The sequence below is a fragment of the Ostrinia nubilalis genome, chromosome 5, assembly GCF_963855985.1.
Source record: "Ostrinia nubilalis chromosome 5, ilOstNubi1.1, whole genome shotgun sequence".
In the NCBI taxonomy this organism is placed as follows: Eukaryota; Metazoa; Arthropoda; class Insecta; order Lepidoptera; family Crambidae; genus Ostrinia; species Ostrinia nubilalis.
The window spans coordinates 15,004,077-15,024,561 of NC_087092.1; the positions used below are offsets into that span (position 1 = coordinate 15,004,077).

A 20,485-nucleotide genomic window follows, 5' to 3' on the forward strand; every position below is an offset into this window, starting at 1 on the left:
TAGGCTATGCTTTGATTGTCCGATAGCAAAATTAGTGAACGCACATGAAATGAATGAAAGAATGACAAATACCCCATCGCTGATTATCATTTCTGATATTTTGTAGACATCCAGATGGTTGTTAAGAGATGCTGATCTGGAGTCTTGTGTATTGGATCGGTTGTGTGGGGTCGAGTTGTGATGAGCCCTCACTGGAGATCAAGCTTACCATTATAGGCACTTGTTGAGTCGTATAGATTTCGTATTTACCGACAAAACCCTTAGAGATGACGACTTGCTGAGTTCACGTAATTGACAAGGTTTAAAGTGTTCCAGAAGATAAAATGTTACACACAAACCTTCCATTCTAGTAGTTGCTGTCTCGTCTGGTTTGTCAAAGGTGACGAGGTTTAGTAAGTAGTTTGTGATTGTATTAATGTTTTTCGGTATGCAGTAGAAAACAAGAGATTGATAATTTTAGGGTACCTTGACAAGCCATGCGGAGAGGCCGGCGGTGTCTCTGTGATCGGTATGCATCCAGATTTAGAATTTAGCATTCAACTACTTCAGATCGGATCAATACTTAGTACATAATTGTATCTACTGGTTAGGGCGTTTAATAGAATAGGTTGTTTGGTTTGTCCTTCTTGCGAAGGAATATTGTGAGGAGCAGGCTCATGCTGAGCGGTGCCTTATCTGGTAATTTCAGCACCTGTTTTAACAGGATTTCGGTTTATTTGGTCAGCGTTAGACAGTCAAGAGTGTTAAAACGCTGAATAAAGCACGGCGTTGAAGGGACAAGCACCGGCTTGGAGGTGAATGGCAGACGCATCCCTGGACCCATTGTCAAGTAACAGGTTGACCTCCGCAGTCTGATGACGCCTGCCACTGCCTAAGATACGCTCAAAGGCAGCCTCCGTAGAATTTGCTGAGTGGAAAGTCACTTGACTTTGCTATTCTTATTTGGTCAGCGCTAGACAGTCAAGAGTGTTAAGACGCTTAATAAAGCACGGCGTTGCAGGTGCAGGGGCAAGCACCGGCTTGGAGGTGAATGGCAGACGCATCCCTGGAACCATTGTCAGGTAACAGGTTGACCTCCGCAGTCTGATGACGCCTGCCACTGCCTAAGATACGCTCAAAGGCAGCCTCCGTAGAATTTGCTGAGTGGAAAGTCACTTGACTTTGCTATACTTATTTGGTCAGCGCTAGACAGTCAAGAGTGTTAAGACGCTGAATAAAGCACGGCGTTGCAGATGCAGGGGCAAGCACCGGCTTGGAGGTGAATGGCAGACGCATCCCTGGAACCATTGTCAGGTAACAGGTTGACCTCCGCAGTCTGATGACGCCTGCCACTGCCTAAGATACGCTCAAAGGCAGCCTCCGTAGAATTTTCTGAGTGGATGGTCATTTGACTTATTGGTCGTCAAGGGGACCTGAAGGGACTGATTTGGAATCCTTGGCTTTTTGTTCTAAATCGAAGGGTTATTTTGAGGCTTATGTACCTATTTGCTTTAAAGATAATAAGATGTGTAGGTAATTTACTTATTAGTATTTGACAATTTGTAAGAACTAATTTAATCAGTCTAAGCAAATAAAGATAATTATTATTATGTTTTGATTTTGCTTGAAGTGACCGGCTAGAGAACCAAGGTCGGATTATTTTTTAGATATCACCAGTACGAGCATAGGGTGATTTTACCGAACAAAAATCCAGCACTGGTAGGGTGCTCCTCGCACAATGCTTATTAGGAATTTTAGCCAGGATACGCTCGTGACATGTTCAAGTTCAAATTCAAATTCAAAAACGTTTATTGCATGTCACATTACAATTTATATGTTGTTGCAAAATAGAGGTACCTATACATGTTCGATGCACTTAGCACATTTTGTCATACCTACTTATTAAGCTTCTTGATTTGCAAAAAACATTAGAATTTAATAATTCAAGCTGTAAGCTGGCTCAGTTGGGGGTGGCCGCCCAGTCTACTAATAGTTGTAGTTTAAAGTGCTTTGTTGATGTGGTAAAGCATTTGTAGATGCTTTATTTTATGGGCACAATGAGCCTTTTTAAAGAGGTATTTATTAAGAAACTCGTACCAGAAAGAGTTATCGTTCGATTGAGGTGATGCTAACAACGTATTTTGATTGGTAATGTTTGCGATTGGGGCTGACGGGGCCGCCGTTAAAATTGTAAAAGATGGTTGTGGGTACGTTATTCAATCTATTTATACAATATAGAGATTCGCGAGAATGCTCATTTGATCGAAAAGAGTGTTAAAACTATTAGAATCCCACGTACCTCGTTTCATCGGTTTTGAATCTCGCCGGGGTCCGAGTTTCTCCGGTATCCGACGCTCTGGGTCCACCTGCTCGTCGTCCGGAAGACACTCGTCCCCTTTGGCGCCAACCACCATCACGTACATGTCGTTCGCGGTCACACACGCGCGGTCAATTGCACTTTTTAATTTTAAACTTAGTATAAGAACGTTGAGAAATAAATTATTTCAGTAAAAATCTGAGCAGAGTTTCTGCTTACGATGTTGCTAGTTTCGAAGTTAAAGACGCTATGAAGAACTCCGAGCAAGCTCGCCCCCAGGTGACTAAAATGGCGGCAAACGGAAGTAAGTCAAATCAATTCCTATTAAATAATTGCGGAAATGACGTCATTTAAGGTATAAAATGGTAAAAACTACACCGGAAGTAGACGCATCTCTCACCAGATGCTGTGCATCGTCACATGCCGAATAATATCTGAAAATTCTCGCACTCATGGTATGACTGATATGCGTAGGCGTGACCAACCTAAAAAATTTGACAGTAATGAGAGATCGTGTGTAGCAGCATCACACGACGTGAAGCAAGATCAAATTGTATGAAATCCAACTCAACATTGGACCAAGATCAGGCCAAGAGACTATACCCACCTTTCCGACTTTGAGAGACTTAATAGTATCACCATTCTCAAAAGAATACAATTCATTCATTAAAGTCTGCAAATTAATTTCGAAATCAGACATCCCAGCCATGAGTGACGGACGAGCCAAGTTGAAGCTACGCTAAGTCACGCTACCATAACAACGAACGCCGGGGTAACACTAGTTAAAGTCATTATAATATGTATTACGATTAATGACATGATAAAAAAACTGTAAGCGTGTACATAAATTATGGATATAAAATACTTCCGTATCTTTACTCATGACGTGCTGTTACGTAGTTAACACAGTCACTGTCATATCGCGGACTTGCGGTACGACGATATGGAGGACTTCGAAGCAATTAAAATAATATGTGTAGCAGAAAAAATAATCAACATCCATCGCGACTTCTGGTACTTGACGACAAGGAACCAAATTTTTTTAGCTTTCCTAATATCACTGGAAGTTGCATTATCTTTTGCAGTTATCACATATATTGTAAAATGTTTCCTCCTGCGTTATGCGTTTAAAGATTCTTTGTGGATAATTTTTTATTTGTTTCAAAACTTTCAAAGTTTTTCAATAATTTTATATTATGGTCCTTTTTTCGGACACCGGTTTAGAACACTTCTTGATCGTTTATCCCAGGCGCACAATGTATTGAGATGTTATCTGCCATACAAATCATCGCTAATACAAATAAAAACGAAAGTTTATGTTGTTCTGATTACTATTATTGCTGTAGAGGCTGGTAAAGTTGTGCAGACTATCTTTGTTCATGAAGATGAATGTATGACATATCTACCATCTATATTGTTTTCTGTCAATGAAGTCTTCAATGAAGGACAATATGCACTAGGCATTTTGATGTATTACACTCTGCTCGCCATAATACGGAGCATGCTACAAGCAGTAAATGAGCTGATCAAGGAGGCGGCCCTGGAGGGGTCGCTTGAAGACAATTTAAATAACTTTGCCTGTGTGTATCGTACATTGTTCGAATTTTGTCGAAAGCTAAAAAAGTGTATGGCTCATCAAGTAAGGCAACGCTTTTGATTTTCAGATTAGTTAATATTATTTAAATAGTGGTGATCATTAATAACATGTGTAATTGTTCTTTATTTCAGATATTATTATCACTTTTCATCGCGGCATCATTCATCATATTTTTAATATGGAAAAGTTTGAGTATGCTACTGATAAAAGAGGTAAGTGCATTTTTCTTTTTTTGTATTTATAATATTACGTCAGCCATTTTATACGTCGCAATATTTTCAGTCAAAGTTTGCGAGAGGCATATGGCACCATATTATTAAATATATTGGATCCATCTTGATGATCACCATGGCTGGGCAAGGAGTGGCCAATGAAGTGGTGGCGCTGAAGCGGCTGTTATCAAAGCTTCGTTACACGTACATAGGTTTGTATCATCTAGTTACTGCCAAGACATCATAATATTCTTGTTAATCTAAAATTTTACGTGACCGAATCGGTTGAAATAGCCCACAGAATTGCCAAACTTAAGTGTCAGTGGACGGGGCACAAAGCTCGTAGAGCTGATGGCCGTTGGGACAGAAAAGTTCTGGAGTGGCGACCACGGACCGGAAAACGTAATGTAGGTAGACCAAATTACGTTTACTGCTGGACAAAGACCTACCCAAGGATTTCCACAACTTGTTCAGAGGAGTATAAATCAAAGCTTGCGTCGCAAACGCAACGAGACACTAAGTATCAAGGATTTCCTGTTGATGTTTTACTGTGGTTGGTTTTTCAGATTCTAAAATGGCAATCTCGTCGAGGCTGAAGGACTTCCAGCGGCTGGTGTGCGTGGAGCCGCTGCAGGTGGAGCTGCTGCCGCCGCTGCCGGTCGGGACCTACATCCTGCCCGTGGTGCTGTCCCTGATGGTCGACTACATCATCGTCTCTCTGCAAATGAATAAGGATATATAATTATTATTCTGTAAATCTAGTATTCTTCATGTTATCTAAAAATTGAAATTACATGGCTGATCAGCGACAATTTCTCTAGTAGTTACCTACTACGTAGTATGTGTGTCATTGAAAGCGAACATGTTGTAGTGATTATTATATTATCTCCAAATATATCTCTACTTTATTATCAAACACCTAGATTCACTCAATTGTATATACCTATGTGTTGAATAAATTTTAAAATTGAATGTTAGTTTTATCTGCTTATTTTGTTAGACTTTGACTTATTAAACTCTTTGGGGACCCTTTTTTACGTCGGGAAATGCTTTGCGCATAGGCGGGGCCTACCCACTAAAACCCAACGGTTTCCACCAGAGCCCAAAGAAACGAAGCCGCGAGTGATTGTCCTAGTCGTGCGCAGCTCCGCCTCATGCTAGAGGATCGTTCACAAGCGAGCCTCTCCGGCTTCGAGGGAACCCCCAACCCCCTCCTCCAGTTGCTTTCATAGAGGTTTTCTCCTCGCCGCCCTGATACGACAGGACCCCGGGCCCGCCGTAGCGGGTTACGGTCTGCTCCATGCCGCTGCTCAGTCTGCTCTGCTGATCAGAGAAGTACGCCCCGCCAGCCCCAACTGTGGGGGTTTTTAAAGATGTCCCCTGCATCGTGGCCCGGGCAAATGCCTCGACGGCCCCCGGCCCACTTAATTGTGGGTTACGGGTTGCCCGACAGGCCCGCCGAGTTGACGAGACCTGCCGCGCAGGTGAGAAGTTAGCCGCCCGGGTGAACAGACCACGTGAACTTTGCCCAGGGTGCACCACGAGGAGGATCTCCTTGGGGACTCTAAACTATCTAGAATAACTCTATTGCACATTTTTCTACAAAAATTACAATATTATAATTGTAAATTTAATTTATCAAAATACAAAAATCGTTTTATTATTTAAATAGGAAACATTAGTTATGGTAATTTTTTTACTAACCAATGCCTACTAGAAAGATAGTATATCAAATTGAGATTCGAAATTCATTAATAAGGTTTTTTTAATTAAATCTAATAAATAGAGTAAAATATCTAGTTTTATCATCATTATTTGCATCCCTCCTATGAATAGTCACGGCTCGCAGGGCGTTCCTTTTAGAATAATGAGGTCACAGATCCTACACGAAGCAACCCCTTCAGCACGGTAATAATATCATACAGTATTGTAACTTCATATAAAACGACGAAACGCGAGCTTTCCTTCGAATTTCAAATCTCGGGACGCGGTCGAGATGCAAAAGTCAGTGGTGTCGCGAATGTGCCGAACGGATGTCGATGGCCTAGTTTTTAAAAAGGACTAAGGTGATTGAATTTGATTGACCGTCATTTACGGTCAAAGGAGACTGGGTTTTTTTTTTATGTGACAGGAGGCAAACGAGCAGACGGATCACCTGATGGTAAGTGATTACCGTCGCCCATAGACACCCGCAGACCCAGGGGCGTTACAGGTGCGTTGCCGGCCTTTAAGGTGAAGATACGCTCTCTTCTTGAAAGCTTGCAGGTCGTATCTGTCCGGAAACACCGCAGACGACAGTCCATTCCACAGTTTGGTTGTACGCGGCAGGAAGTTTCTGGAGAAACGTACTGTTGTGGACTGCCAACCATCTAAGTGATGGGGATGGAAGTGCTGTCGGGTAGATCGATGGCGAAAAGTGGCGGTAGGGATAAGTCCAGACAATTCTTCGGAGCACTCCCCGTGATAAATGCGATAGAAGATGCACAATGAGGATACATCTCTACGCAGCGCCAGGGGGTCAAGCCGATCCGAAATGTCCTGGCAGTCAACGATTCGAGCTGCTGTATAAAACCAGCTTTTGCCCACGACTTCGCCCGCCTGAAATTAAAGTAGGTAATAGGTCATTAAGTACTCATTATGATTAGTAGATTCAAAATTATTTTAGATTTTTTTTTAATTAAATTTACTAATCACAAAACAACACGTATTTCTATCCTATTCCATTCACAAAGTATTTTGTTTGTCTAAATAAAAATAAAAAATGTCAAAACTAGATAGAAATTCTAAGTAGGCAGATGTAATTAGAATGGGCACTGTAGGTGAGCAGCCCTATCGCATGTTGTCATACCGTGACGTGCCGCGGAGCTGTTGACATTTATTTCAAAAATATGGCCGAGTTGGAATACTGTCCTTCAGTCTGATAAAAAAAAAAATAATTTCTTAAAAAACCATCATATCGCACCCTTAATAATGAATGGGCACAACTCCAAAATTAAGTTTTTTGGGAAAAGCCAAAAAACCAATCGGCGGATCGCGGTTTTTTACATAATTGGCTCTAAAATCTTTATTTTATCAGCTACAACTTTCAAATTAAGCATACTTCATCACTGGTATCTGTTATATAATTTGACATAAGACATTTTTGAAAATATTGATTATGAGTATTTAAAAAAATTGTTTAAAAAAATATTTCAAAGTTAGGCCTTTATTTTACTATTTCTGTTGTTGTGATTTTGGGTATTACTTGTACTTGTGCCCATCTAATCCTTAGGCTGAATTGTTTTATATGGCATATTCCCTAATATTGCTCTCTAATATTTAAAAATAAGTGTATTATTCGATTTTTATATTGATTTACGCCCAATAACATTGGGGACAGTTATTGTGCGGTATAGTAGCTTATAGCCAATTCAGTATAAGAGTAGGGTGCTGAATACTAGAAAATTATTAGATATGTCGAATTAGATTAAAATAAAGACTATTAGCTATTTCTCTGAGAAAACCGACATGAAAATACTAATTTTATGCATTCAAAATATTTTTACTTAGATAGATAGGGACTCTTACCCTATAAAAAATATGCTTTTTATCAAATAAAGAAAAAACCTACAAAAACTTTTTCTGTAAGGTTTTCTGTTATGGATTTGTTCAGGATAATCACTTATTAAAGTCCAACAGCCAGTACCTTGGTATCTTTTTTCCACTATCCTGCTGTCCTGGTGGAAGGAACCGTTCTCCTTGTCCCTTACTATAATCACCCACATTATGTGGGAATCAGTTCAAATGGCTATTGTAAAAAATACATTTTAATACTCAAATTGGCGTGTGTAATTTTTGAAGGATTTTAGCAACCAATTTTGAACACAAGAATATCTATTCTGGTGTTCTAACATTCCCCAAAAAATATTTTACTACTAAAGCACCTTAGCCATGCTTCAGATTCAATTTGTGTTATATGGTTTACAAATACAGTCTTTTATAAGAGCACGGATTTGCAGTCCATCGAAGATCCGTTTCCGTACTCATCATCATTTTGCTTTTGATCATTTTAGTGATTAGAAAGCTCAACACATATCTTTGGCCCTCCAAATAGAAACCCTTTACGTCCTGCTTGACTTCAGTATTGCAAAGAGTCTAGGTACACAAGGTTTACGACGATATTGGACACCCAATATTTATTATTTTGTACAATTTTTATCCCAGAGTATGCTTGGTTTGTTATCACAAACTCCGTGATCTTTTTTCTTTGCTTTTGTGTACAATATTTGCCACATATTAATAAAAACTGGTGTTAACACAAGATTACATTACGAACTCACATTTTTAAGACAAAAAGCACTTTAGAACTTAAATTTAGACAAACTGAAAATTTCAAGGTCTAATAGCTGATCAGTAAAATTGTAGTAACTTAATACGTGAAAAGATAATTTTAAAATAAATTTGATGTATCCTCAGTCCTCAGAATCTGAGTGATTAATTAGCATCAATTTATGTGACCGTAATAAATTAAAGAATATAATTATAAATTATAACACTAACATATTAAAGTAATTCACCTTTTGGCTGACTAGTGCGTTTATTCATGAAATAAACAAAGAAAAAAGCCAACCCGAGCCCCGAGCGAACGTTAATAGCCTTAACACGTAGGTATGTCTCTTATTTTATAAATCATTAGTTTATTTGTCGGGAAGTATTTCGTAACCACCGCTTTATTTCTTAGCATCGCGATAAAACATTCTATAGGCTCCTAATCAACCAATAGGTATGAAAATTATTACTAAGAAGCAAATTACTTTTATAGGAGAGTTATAAATTTAACTACAAACACCTATCCATGGTCCGCCTAATTAAAGTTAAAGTTATATTTTATAATTTTCTATGATTAACGGGACTTTATCAATGTAATAAAAATGAAAATGTAACATATTATTAGAAATATATGGAATTAATTAGACTTAGCTCACTAACACTTACTTAAAAGTTTGTCACACAAAGGCACAACTCCAAATTGGACCACAGTCGCGGGGGCCGGATTCGACAAATATCGGCATGTCTCTGATTCAGCCCTTCTAGCGGGAAGATAGATGAAAGTATAGAAGGGGCACAAAATGTAGAACTCTTTAATCTGATCATTGTTTTCGATTTCTGTGAAAGCCATCTTGTAGAACTGACGAAAATATGCCTCTCTAGTACAAAAAGTAAAAAACCAAAAATTTTGAGTTGTGCCCCTATATTATTAAGGGTGCGATATTATATACCACTTTCATAAATTGTTATTTACCAACACCTACTTACTTTAATGCGTGTGACATTTTCATAATTAAAAAATAAGTAGGTAGGTACGAATACTATCCTGAACAAGTTGTCATGTCTGTTTGGATCGTGACATTTGTAGGTGCCTGTCTTAAGTGCTGCTCTTCTGATTTTTTAAATACTTTTACTGACGGCAAACATTACCCCATGAGTGATACTTGTAGTGAGTGAGTTCGAGTGAGTAAATCAAGATTTGTATGAAAACAGTGTCACGCCGAAAGTTCCACGCCACTTCTATCTCTAAAGGCCTATTCAAACCTGAGCGATATCCGCTTCCGCTGTGGGTAGAGGTACATATCGCGCGGGTTTCGCTCAGGTATTTAGTATCAAGTATCGCGGCTAGAGTGACCTGAGCGATATTCGCTGCCGCTGTGGGTAGAGGTACATGGCAGACGGTAGCGAATACCGCATAGGTCTGAACAGTATTATTACCGCATACCCACTGGGTTTTCTCTGCCGCAGACGGTAGCGAATACCGCTTAGGCCTTTAACCTTTAACTACTGACGTGGGGGCCTCTCAGGCCTTGCAAAAGTCAAATTGTTGAATTTCTCCTCTCCGACGTGCACGACACACGCGAATCTTTTAGTACCTTCAAGTTTCATTGCGCCGAGGCTGTCAACAATGGTGCACGTGATTGACGCGCAATGAAATTGCGGTAAATTGTAGGTAAATTAATTTTAAAGTTTCTTGTGGGCCTCTCAGGCCCCCACCTCAGTATTGGCGTAAGTGTTTTTGTCTATAGTTTTCATTTAGTTATCGTCTTTTCTTGAAATAATTTGAAAAAATCTATAATATGGAGCCCACAGTACGTCGTCCGAGAGAAAGCGGTATCTTGGAAGTAAAAATAACCAGCATTTAACGAAAAATAGAAGAACAGTAGTTTTTGGCACGTATATTAGGAAATGATAAGCCTGTACCTGTCTATCAAGATTTAAACGATGAAATCAAGTGCCATACATGTATTTTGAAGATTCAAATGAAATCTACATTTTAAAAATATGTATGACTTTCTTCACTGAGCAAAGCAAGTTTATCCAGACTGTATTTAATTCGCACTATTTGATGTGTGTAATTTTTTTCCCCCTTTTTCATATTAGGATTACTGATATATCATTAGCTAAAAAGAGTATTGAAAATTAAGATTCTAAGTTGATTTGTTGAATTTATGAATATTTTTCATGATAACTTTGTGAATCATGATTTTATGAGATTTTTGTTAAAAAATGCTACATGTTTTCTAAATATTGAAATAATACGTACTTATTAACAAATAATTTACATAAAAATCGTTTTATTGTATTTAAATATAACCACTATTAATAATTATTAAACATAAAACCTTATTTATACAGGGTGTTAGGTAAATGGGTATATGAGCCGACACTAGCCCATGTTAACATGGTCATATAAATGGTATGGTGAAGTCAGAAAATTTATATCTTCATTTTAATTATTTTATTTTTCATACAAATCGGATTTTATAAAATTAATTTTGTATGAAAATTAAAAAAAATAAAATGATGATATCAAATTTCTGACTTCACCATACCATTTATATGCCCATGTTAACATGGGCTAGTGTCGGCTCATATACCCATTTACCTAACACCCTGTATAAAACCAGATTTTATCACGGCGCGCATCCTAACCCGGCTGAACAACTTCGAGCATTACTTTCGTTTGTTGTTTCAGCCCAATGACGTCCATTGCTGAACAAAGGCCGTCCCTAAGGTTTTTCACAACGACCGTTCTTGCGCTGCCCGCATCCAGGTGTTTACCTCATAGTCGGTTCACAAATTGGGCTTTACATTTAGAAATCATTTATTTAAATCCCAATATTTTTCAATCCTAATATAGACACTTCGAGGAGCCTGAAGGACTTCCGGCGGCTGGTGTGCGTGGAGCCGCTGCAGGTGGAGCTGCTGCCGCCGCTGCCGGTCGGGACCTACATCCTGCCCGTGGTGCTGTCCTTGATGGTCGACTACATCATCGTCTCCTTACAAATGAATAAGGACATCTAATTGCCCTTTAAATCTTTAATCCTTTAATTCTCAATTATATCTAATAAATTCACATTATATCACTGGTAGTAATCACCGACAATGTCTCTTCTCGTAGTATGTAAGTAGTTTGTGTGTCATTTACAGTGATTAATTTGTAATTATTGGGAATCATCTTCAAAAATATCTCTTCTTTTTAATCGAACATCCAGTTTTACTTAATTATGTACCTATTTATGTCAATAAATAAATAAATAAATAAATCTTTGGACAATTTCACACAGCGCCAGCTAGCCCCAAAGTAAATTTGTAAACAATTTGTAGGTAATAATATTAATCATTCAAATTAATTTAGAAAAATTGAATTATGTGTTTTATTCTGCCTACTCATTTAATGATTTTGACTTATTTTCTTTTCTGGGGACCCTAAACTATCTAGGATAAGGATATTGCACACTTTTCTAGGTTAAAAAATTAACAGATCAATTTTACAATTGGAAAAATTTAATTGATCAATATGAAAAGGATATTAACGATGTGTGTTTTATGGATTACTGATGTTTGGCCATCGCAAATTTTCGTTTGGCAAATTCTCATTTGACACTTATTGCAAACTTTTAATCCGCAAATGTCGTTTTTGGCATATAAATATCGGGGTTCCGAAATTATTAATAGAACGCTATTGATATTAAATCGAATAAATAAAGTTAATCTAGTTTAATCATCATTATTTGCATCCCCCCTAGGAATACTCATGGCTCGGAGGCCGTTACTATTATGGTGCGTCCAGACTGGGCGAACGGGCTCGCGCGGCAGCGTCTTTCCATTCTATACATAGCCAGAACGCAAGGGTGTGAAACTAATCGAGTATAGTTTGGATATGACTTTTTTTACTAAGCTCCTCCAAACTATACACGACGAGTACGCATACGCTGCGTACTGCTCGCGTATACTTTGTAGTGACTTAGGTCAATTATCTTCCTCCAAAATACACATCGTCAGTACGCATACGGACTAATCATGTATGTATTGAAATAAGTTCGCGATTACAATACAACGCGAGTAGTTGCATGCTCGTCATTTTGACTTATTTACCTCTCTTTCTATTACATATTAATTCATAACTGAGTTTTTTGGTGTTTGTATTCTGCCATAGAAAATATATTTGTTTTGGGGCTGATATTTTATCAATTCTCCAATAACTCTTAAATTAAGAATTATGTATGTCAAAATGATTTTGTTCTTGAGATAAATTCAAATTCAAATTCAAATTCAAAATATTTATTCATAGCAAAATACATATTGCGTTGAACAAGTTACGTAAAAGTTAAGTTAAGTTAAGTAAAAGCTTATAAATAACAATAAATATCCCTGGACATTTTACACTGCGCTTCTAGTCCCAAACTAAGCAAAGCTTGTACTATGGGTACTAGATAACGGATATAAACATACTTAAATACTTTTTTTTGTAAATACATACTTATTATACATAGAAGACACTTAGTCCAATACAAACAAATATGTTCATGCACACAAATTAATGTTTGTACTGTGCGGGAATCGAACCCGCTACCTCCGGAACAGTTATCCGTTTCGAACCACTACACCAAACGGTCGACAATTTTAGTTAATAATGCACGTTTAACTTTCTTCATTCACTCTCTCTCATTTTAAATGAATTTATGATTACACTAATAAATAATTGTTATTTAATTTGAAATCTACCTGATCAATTTAATTTCAGAAACCACTTACATTAGTGTTATAAATCTAGATTTATTATATGTAGATTCAGTAAAATAATAATATTTTATGTAATAATTAATAAATTTAAAAATGGCATCACCGTACGTTATACTACATAGGTAGTTCTTATTTCTAATCTCGAGGACAAAGCACGAGCATAATATCTAATAAAAGTAATAATTCCATATTTTACTAAATAAAATCAACTAAACACACTCTAGTCAACTGTAAGTGGTGTAGTATAGTTTGGAGCGAAGACGGAATCCATCCACGATACAAACTATACACGATCAGTACGCAAAATTCGTGTATAGTTTGTTGTGACCGATTTACAAAGGGACATTCCAAAATATACACGAGCAGTTTCCTATGGGTGCGTTCTGGCCATGTATAGAACGGAAAGACGCCGCGCGGCACGCTGGTCATCTTGCTCATCTTGCTCTTGAGTGAGCAGGATGTCGAGTTTGCCGCGTGAGCCCGTTCGCCCAGTCTGGACGCACCATAAGAAAGTGGGGTTACACTCTCCAAAAAGAAACCCGTTCAGCAACTTCAGTTTGATAAAAAAAAAACGAAATAGAACGATGGTATTTGATTGTTCTTTTAAATTAATGAACACACTTTTTATGGAGTGTATTATATTATTCAAATAAAAACTCATCAATATACCACTTTCATAAATTGTTCCTTCTGTAGTTAATGCCAGCTAAGCTACTTACTTTAATGCGTTTGAACCATTCTCAAAATCAAATGCTTACTACTACATACTATAGGTAAGTCACAAAGTCTGTATAAAATGTGATATTTGCAGGCGCCTTTTAGTATCTGCTTTACTGAGCGAAGCCTAATTTGGTGGTGGTACTTGACATAATATCTGAAAATTCTCGCACTCATGGTATATGACTGATATGCATAGACGTGACCAACCTAAAAAATTTGACAGTAATGAGAGATCGTGTGTAGCAGCATCACACGACGTGAAGCAAGATCAAATTGTATGAAATCCAACTCAACATTGGACCAAGATCAGGCCAAGAGACTATACCCACCTTTTCGACTTTGAGAGACTTAATAGTATCACCATTCTCAAAAGAATGCAATTCATTCATTAAGGTCTGCAAATTCATTTCGAAATCAGACATCCCAGCCATGAGTGACGGACGAGCCAAGTTGAAGCTACGCTAAGTCACGCTGCCATAACAACGAACGCCGGGGTAACACTAGTTAAAGTCATTGTAATATTAAGATTAATGACATGATAAAAAAACTGTAAGCGTGTACATAAATAATGGATATAAAATACCTCCGCATCTTTACTCATGACGTGCTGTTACATAGTTAACACAGTCATTGTCATATCGCGGACTTGCGGTACGACGATATGGAGGACTTCGAAGCAATTAAAATAATATGTGTAGCAGAAAAAATCATCAACATCCATCGCGACTTCTGGTACTTGACGACAAGGAACCAAATTTGTTTAGCTTTCCTAATATCACTGGAAGTTGCATTATCTTTTGCAATTATCACATATATTGCACAATGTTTCCTCCTGCGTTATGCCTTTAAAGATTCTCTGTGGGTAATTTTTTATTTAATGCAAAACTTTCAATGTTTTTCAATAATTTTATATTATGGTCCTTTTTTCGGACACCGGTTTAGAATACTTCTTGATCGTTTATCCCAGGCGCACAATGTATTGAGATGTCATCTGCCATACAAATCATCGCTAATACAAATAAAAACGAAAGTTTATGTTGTTCTGATTACTATTGTTGCTGTATGGGCTGGTAAAACTGTGCAGGCTGTGATCTTTGAATATGAAGATGGATGTATGACATATCTACCATCTATATTGTTTACTGTCAATGAAGTCTTCAATGAAGGACAATATGCACTAGGTATTTTGATGTATTACACTCTGCTCACCATAGTAAGAAGCATGCTACAAGCCGTAAATGAGCTGATCAAGGAGGCGGCCATGGAGGGGTCGCTTGAAGACAATTTAAATAACTTTGTCTATGTGTATCGTATATTGTTCGAATCTTGTCGAAAGCTAAAAAAGTGTATGGCTCATCAAGTAAGGCAACGCTTTTGTTTTCAGATTATTTAATATTATTTAATTAGTGGTGATCATTAATAACATGTGTAATTGTTCTTTATTTCAGATATTATTATCACTTTTCATCGGGGTATCATTCTTCATATATTTATTATGGCAAAGTTTGAGTATGCTATTGATACAAGAGGTAAGTGCAATCTTCTTTTTTTGTATTCATAATATTAGGTCAACCATTATTTTTATACGTCGCAATACTTTCAGTCAAGGTTAGCAAGTGGCATGTGGCACCATATTATTAAATATATTGGAGCCATCTTGATGATCACCATGGCTGGGCAAGGAGTGGCCAATGAAGTGGTGGCGCTGAAGCGGCTGTTATCAAAGCTTCGTTACACGTACATAGGTTTGTATCATCTAGTTACTGCCAAGACATAATATTCTTGTTAATCTAAAACTTTACTTGATCGAATCGGTTGAAATAACCCACAGAATTGCCAAACTTAAGTGTCAGTGGACGGGGCACAAAGCTCGTAGAGCTGATGGCCGTTGGGACAGAAAAGTTCTGGAGTGGCGACCACGGACCGGAAAACGTAATGTAGGTAGACCAAATTACGTTTACTGCTGGACAAAGACCTACCCAAGGATTTCCACAACTTGTTCAGAGGAGTATAAATCAAAGCTTGCGTCGCAAACGCAACGAGACACTAAGTATCAAGGATTTCCTGTTGATGTTTTACTGTGGTTGGTTTTTCAGATTCTAAAATGGCAATCTCGTCGAGGCTGAAGGACTTCCAGCGGCTGGTGTGCGTGGAGCCGCTGCAGGTGGAGCTGCTGCCGCCGCTGCCGGTCGGGACCTACATCCTGCCCGTGGTGCTGTCCCTGATGGTCGACTACATCATCGTCTCTCTGCAAATGAATAAGGATATATAATTATTATTCTGTAAATCTAGTATTCTTCATGTTATCTAAAAATTGAAATTACATGGCTGATCAGCGACAATTTCTCTAGTAGTTACCTACTACGTAGTATGTGTGTCATTGAAAGCGAACATGTTGAATAAATTTTAAAATTGAATGTTAGTTTTATCTGCTTATTTTGTTAGACTTTGACTTATTAAACTCTTTGGGGACCCTTTTTTTACGTCGGGAAATGCTTTGCGCATAGGCGGGGCCTACCCACTAAAACCCAACGGTTTCCACCAGAGCCCAAAGAAACGAAGCCGCGAGTGATTGTCCTAGTCGGACATTCGTGCGCAGCTCCGCCTCATGCTAGAGCCTCGCTCACGAGCGAGCCTCTCCGGCTTCGAGGGAACCCCCAACCCCCTCCTCCAGTTGCTTTCATAGAGGTTTTCTCCTCGCCGCCCTGATACGACAGAACCCCCGGCTCGCCGTAGCGGGTTACGGTCTGCTCCATGCCGCTGCTCAGTCTGCTCTGCTGATCAGAGAAGTACCGAGAGCGGCCCTCCAAAGAATGGGCCTGAGCAAACGCCACGCCAGCCCCCACCTGTGGGGGTTTTTAAAGATGTCCCCTGCATCGTGGCCTGGGCAAATGCCTCGACGGCCCCCGGCCCACTTAATTGTGGGTTACGGGTTGCCCGACAGGCCCGCCGAGTTGACGAGACCTGCCGCGCAGGTGAGAAGTTAGCCGCCCGCGTGAACAGACTACGCGAACGTAGCCCAGGGTGCACCACGAGGAGGATCTCCTTGGGGACCCTTAGTAACCAATGCCTACTAGAAAGATAGTATATCAAATTGAGGTTCGAAATTCATTAATAAGGTTTTTTTAATTAAATCGAATAAATAGAGTAAAATATCTAGTTTTATCATCATTATTTGCATCCCTCCTATGAATAGTCACGGCTCGCAGGGCGTTCCTTTTAGAATAATGAGGTCACAGATCCTACACGAAGCAACCCCTTCAGGACGGTAATAATATCATACAGTTTTGTAACTTCATAATTATAAAACGACGAAACGCGAGCTTTCCTTCGAATTTCAAATCTCGGGACGCGGTCGAGATGCAAAAGTCAGTGGTGTCGCGAATGTGCCGAACGGATGTCGCTGGCCTAGTTTTTAAAAAGGACTATGGTGATTGAATTTGATTGACCGTCATTTACGGTCAAAGGAGACTGGGTGAAAGTGGTCCGTGAACCAATAGCGAAACTAGTCATTAACTGTCAATATTGGTCATTTTCAGTCAGTTTGATTTGAAATGAAAATTATATTGTATAAAACCAGCTTTTGCCCACGACTTCGCCCGCCTGAAATTAAAGTAATAGGTCATTAAGTACTCATTATGATTAGTAGATTCAAAATTATTTTAGATTTTTTTTTAACTAAATTTACTAATCACAAAACAACACGTATTTCTATCCTATTCCATTCACAAAGTATTTTGTTTGTCTAAATAAAAAAATATATAATGTCAAAACTAGATAGAAATTCTAAGTAGGCAGATGTAATTAGAATGGGCACTGTAGGTGAGCAGCCCTATCGCATGTTGTCATACCGTGACGCGGAGCTGTTGACATTTATTTCAAAAATATGGCCGAGTTGGAATACTGTTATATAGCCTATAAAAAACACAACAACAACAACAACCTATAAAAAAATTACAATTTCTTAAAAAACCATCATATTTTATACCACTTTCATAAATTGTTATTTACCAACACCTACTTACTTTAATGCGTGTGACATTTTCATAATTAAAAAATAAGTAGGTACGAATACTATCCTGAACAGGTTGTCATGTCTGTTTGGATCGTGACATTTGTAGGTGCCTGTCTTAAGTGCTGCTCTTCTGATTTTTAAAATACTTTTACTGAGACTAAAGCCAAACATAGACCCCTTGAGTGATACTTAAAGTGAGTGATTGTTCGAGTAAGTAAACAAAGATTTGTATAAAAACAGTGTCACGCCGAAAGTTCCACGCCACTGCTATCTCTAAAAAGACATTCAAAAGCCACACGCATCTGGATTTCTCCGGGCTCACAAATAGAATTTCATCTGTCACTCAAAATCGAGCTCCGAAATTTATGCTTTACCGTATTCTTAAACAGTTTACTTACAGTAGTAATGTATGAATCTAAGAAGAGGAGGGAAGCCTGCTTATGCACTTGGAATTGCGACATCCCCAAAGTCTTCGAACAATAATTTCTTGAATACTTTGGCTGCACACTGGGACAACACTAGGCAAAGTAGTAAATTAATGATATTAGAAAGCAACTACTAGCAGGAGTTTGTCAAGCATTTAATATTCTATGCTATTTTTAAATGGAAGTGACTTGCTGTTACGTAAAGTACGCAGACATTATTACATCGCGGCACGACATGGAGGACTTCGAAGCAATTAAAATAATATGTGCAGCAGAAAAAATAAGCAACATCCATCGCGACTTCTGGTACTTGACGACAAGGAAACGCATTTTCACGGCTTTTTTAATTTCATTGGATATCCTTATTTTTCTATCAATTTACATTTATACTATGAAATGTATTATCTCGAATTATCAACCAAAAGATTGTATATGGATAATTTTTTCTATACTTATAAGTTATCTAAGTTTGTCTATAATTCTGTACTATGGTCCTCATTTCGGACGCGAGTTTAAAACACTTCTTATGTGTTTATCCCAGGTGCACGTTATTCTGAGATGTCATCGACCGTACAAGTTATCCTTGAGGCTACTTAAAAGAAAAATATATGTCACCATGATTAGTTTAGTTGCTATGAGGGTTATTTTAACTGTGCAGGTTTTTATCAAAGTTAGCCAAGGTGGTGGTAGTTTTGATGACCAATGTCCGACAATCTTTTTGTATTCAATTTTTGTCGGTATTGAAATCACATGTGAAATCAGATATTTTCTGGGCGTTTTGATGTATTATTCTCTACTTACCATAATAAGAAACATGCTGCAAGCAGTACATGAGCTGATCAAGGAGGCGGCCCTGGAGGGCTCGCTTGAGGACAATTTGAACAACTTTGCCTCAGTGTACCGAGCATTGCTGGAATCTTGTCGACTATTAAAAAAATGTTTGGCACAACAAGTAATGTATTTCTTCATTTATAGGTACAATATTTTTTATCAATACATATAAACATGAATAATGATTTTTTTGTTTCAGATATTAATTTCCCTTTTTATAGGGATATCATACTTCATATATATAATGTGGCAAAGCTTAAGTTTGCTCTTAAAAGATGAAAAGGTAAAATTATTTTTCTTCATAAATTATTCAATATACGAGGTGTGTTCCGAAAATAACGGGAATTTTGAAATTTCGTGAGTTTAGAGAGTCCGATTGATATTTTTTTTATTTTATTATCATTAGTACTTTATGCCCCTGAAGTATGATACAATTTTCAACTTTTTTCGTTGTTTACTTTTTCTGCGGAAATCACTTAAGTAAGACGTGTTTTATGAGTTGGGCGATTTTTGTTTGTTAGGAAAAATGGATTAAAGAATTTGAATTAAGTTTTGCTTATTAAATGAAATTAAATGAGTTTGAAATGAGTGAAACAAGGGTTTATGAGTGGTAAAATCGTATCTAAGAAGACCATGAAGGCGCAAAAGATGACGATCTCTCTGAACGCACCAGCATATCAAAAACCGATGAAAATGTGAAAAAAAAAACAGAAAGAAATGGTTATGAAAGACCGTCGAATCACAAAATAAGGGAAGTTGCTGATGATGTTGGCATATCGTTTGGCTCACACTATGAATATTTTGTGAATTTTTTTCGGTATGAAACAAATGGCAATAAAATTTGTTCTAAAATTGTTGAATTTTGAGTAAAAGTGGCGGCGAATATTTGTTAAAACAATACTATAGCGATGTCCCAGTCTCCAAATTTGCCAGAAATGGCTGTGTGTGACTTGTTCCTATTGCTGAAAATAAAAAGGCCATCGAAGGGTCGTTGTTATACAGGCATAAGTGACATTAAACGCGTGTCGCCGAAAGATGTAAAGGCTATCTCAAAGATCGACTTTGAGAAGTAATTTGAGAATTGGAAGAAGCGCTAGCACACGTGTATAATGTTTAAAAGGGACTATTTGAAAGGCAACAATATTAATTTAGATGAATAAATAAATACTTTTTTGAAAAAACGAAAATTCCCGTTATTTTTTAACAGACTATGTAACATTACATAATATCAAGAGTACATACGTTAATTTTACAAATCTCAATATTTTAGCTGTTCTTGGAAGGCATCTGGTATAATGTCATGCAACATATTGGGTCTTTAATAATGATCAC

General features: G+C 37.8%; 1 protein-coding gene across 2 annotated transcripts in view; it reads right to left on the reverse strand.

Annotated features, from left to right (window-relative positions):
- The window catches only part of LOC135072025 (putative nuclease HARBI1), a 497,753-nt gene that overhangs the window by 313,941 nt on the left and 163,327 nt on the right, over positions 1-20,485 (reverse strand). The window lies entirely within an intron of this gene.